Source organism: Heptranchias perlo, unplaced genomic scaffold, assembly GCF_035084215.1.
Source record: "Heptranchias perlo isolate sHepPer1 unplaced genomic scaffold, sHepPer1.hap1 HAP1_SCAFFOLD_50, whole genome shotgun sequence".
In the NCBI taxonomy this organism is placed as follows: Eukaryota; Metazoa; Chordata; class Chondrichthyes; order Hexanchiformes; family Hexanchidae; genus Heptranchias; species Heptranchias perlo.
The window spans coordinates 5,077,804-5,080,959 of record NW_027139516.1 but is presented as its reverse complement, the minus strand read 5'-3'; the positions used below and the strand labels follow the sequence as shown (position 1 = coordinate 5,080,959).

The 3,156-nt window shown below is 44.5% G+C and overlaps 1 non-coding gene across 1 annotated transcript; it reads right to left on the bottom strand.

Annotated features, from left to right (window-relative positions):
• Nucleotides 1-296: 296 nt before the first annotated feature.
• On the bottom strand, nt 297-368 carry trnag-ucc (transfer RNA glycine (anticodon UCC)). The gene has a single exon. It is a non-coding gene; the product is annotated as a tRNA-Gly (tRNA).
• Nucleotides 369-3,156: the final 2,788 nt, after the last annotated feature.

Below are 3,156 nucleotides of genomic sequence, written 5' to 3'. Positions count from 1 at the left end.
ACGCAATATTTCCTCATACTACAATTGCAGCAAGACCTCCTTACTCTTATATTCCAACACCCTGACAAAGGCTAAAACATCATTTCCCTTCCTCACTCTCATTGGACCCTTGGTAACTCAATATTTCCAGCATGTTTTCCTCTTTTCCTTCTATAGGGAAAAGAAATGAAGGTTGAAAACATTTTACTATAATTACACCCGATTATGTTTTGGAAACAATATCCAACTGAACTGCATCAAATTCGATTATCAACTTCAGAGTTTCTGATGGAAATAAACTAATAAAAACACTTAACTGCGATAGCCGGGAATCGAACCCGGGTCAACTGCTTGGAAGGCAGCTATGCTCACCACTATACCACCATCGCTGAAAATAATCGATAATAAAATAGTTGCCAAACATCAGATCCTGAACAGACACTGCAGGCTGTTGGATTTTGTTCTTCATTTGAACTGGTTTCTGACGGATCCTTTCTCGCTCTGTTGCAGTTCCTGTTTCCGCCCAGTAGATTTCGCCAACCCCCAATCAATGGAAATTCCACACCAGCCAGTAATTCTTCACCTGATATCGGACTGAAGAGACAGTCGATACCTGCAATACTTGACCAGCTGGAAATACATTTTACCACAGCTCACATCAGCCTTTGAGTAAAGTTAAATAATTCCATTAAATCATTACAGAGACCTGACCACCAACTGGGCAGGAATGGCAGCTCAATATTCAAGTCTATAAGATCTTTAGAAAGGACAGGGAAATAGGGAAAGGAGGAGGAGCAGCAATATTACTAAAGGACAATATTACAGCAGTTCAAAGATAGAATATCAGTGAGGGTGAGCGGGCAGTGTAAACACTCTGAGAGAGACCCATCACAAGTGCCCTCACTGTACCCCTCCAGAAGGTATAAGAAGGGCGAGTGCGGGAGGATTTCTTCATTCTTTGTGAGAGTGTTTGTGAGATTGTGGAAATGTCTGGAAGAGGAAAAACCGGCGGTAAAGCTCTGTCCAAGGCCAAGTCTCGATCATCCCGAGCCGGAATGCAGTTCCCTGTTACCCGTGTTCACAGGCTCCTGCGAAAGGGGAACCATGCTGAACGTGTGGGTGCCGGAGCCCCGGTCTATCTGGCTGCTGTGCATCAAGTATCTGACGGCTGAAATCCTCGAGCTGCCCGGCAACGTGGCCCTGGACAAACAAGAAGACCCGCATCATCCCCAGACACCTGCAGCTGGCCATCCGCAACGACGAGGAGCTCAACAAGCTGCTGGGACGTGTGACCATCGCTCAGGGTGTTGCCTGATATCCAGGCCGTGCTGCTGCCGAAGAAAACCAGCATTGTGAGCTCCAAGAGCAAGTAAACCGGCCAAGACTTAATCTGATAACCCAAAGGACAGGACCAACCTTATTGAAATCTTTGAAGAAGGAACAGAAAGTGCAGACAAGTTTAATGCAGTAGATGTGATATATTTGGGTTTTCCGAAGGCCTTCTATAATGTACCACATTGTAGACTCATGGCTAAGTTCGGAGCACGTGGAGTCAGGTCAGTTGGGTACAAAATTGAAAGCCGAGAATAGAGGTTAAGGGTCGCTACTCAGAGTGGCAAAACGTGGGAAGTGGAGTTCCAGGTGATGGGACCACTGTTCTTCACAATTTACATTAACGATTTGGATTCGGGAATCGGAAGTACAATTCCAAAATTTGTGGACGACACCAAATTGGGGGATTTAGTTAATACAAAGGAAGAAAGAATCACAATGCAAGAGGCCATTAATAAACTTGCAGAATGAAGAATCAGGAGGTCACACACTGCTTGGATAATAAGAGTCTAAACGGGATAGTGGAGCAAAGGGATCTAGTGGGACAGATACACAAATTACTAAAAGTAGCGACCCAGGTTACTCAGGTCAAAAAAAGACAAATCAAACACTAGGATTCATTTCCGGAGGGATAGATTTGAAAAGCAAATAAGTTATGTTAAACTTGTATAGAACCTTGCTTAGACCAGACTTGGAATACTGCGAACAGGTCTCGTCTCCATATTATAGACATAGGGGCATTGGAGAAGGTGCAAACAAGATTCACAAGGATGATACCAGAAATGAGAGGATATTCTTATCAGGAAAGACTGAACAGACTGGGTCTCGTTTCACTAGAAAAGAGAAGGCTGAGGGTTGATCTGATCGAGGTTTTTAAGATAATGATAGGGTTTGTTAGGATAGATGTAGAGAAAATGTTTCCACTTGTGGGGAGTCCAAAACTTCAGGTAATAAATATAAAATAGTCGCTAATAAATCAAATAGGGAATTCAGGAGAAATTGCTTCACCCAGAGAGTGGTCAGAATGTGGAACTTGTAACTACGAGGAGTAGCTGAGGCAAATAACATAGGGGCATTAAAGGGGAAGATAGATCAGCACATGAGGGAGAAACGAATGGAAGGATTTGTCGATAGGGTTAGATGAAGTAAGGAAGGAGGAGGCTCATGAGCAGCAGAAACGCCGGCATAGACTAGTTGGGCAGAATGGCCTGTTTCTGTGCTGTAGTTTCAATGTAACTCGATGTAAAGGCTCTTTTCAGAGCCACCCTCTGTATCTTTGAAAGGGCTGGTTACTGTCTGAAGGGAGACGCTGATATCATGCAACCAGTGTGTCTTTGAGCTGCTTTTGTCTCGTTGTGGACGAGATGAGGTATTAATGGGACTGGAGTCGGGGCAGTGACCACAGTCCGGTACTTTAAACGGTGACTTATTGACCCCAGCCCACACATCACCAGATTGCTTGTATTTATTTAAACTACTTGCCATGCTGGGCTCGTAAAGAATCACCAGAACTGCTCGAATAACCTTTCTACATCTGTGGAATTCAGCGCTTCGCTCCGTTTCTGTTCTATTTTGTTGGATTATTTACATAACGCATCAAACTCACTGGGGAATCACTGAAATGTAAGTCTGTACAGAAACAAATAACAGTGAATTGCCTGGTGCCCAGGAGATCAGGAACATTACTCACCTTTCGTCCTGTTAACGAGTAAACCGTGTTTGAGTCCACCGACCCGCTTTGGTTCCATATGGGGGATTAAACAGAGAAATCGGGAGGGGAGGAGACAGTCAGAGTGACAGAGTGGAGAGCGGCCTCTGATCTTCCAGCTCCACCTCCAGTTCTCT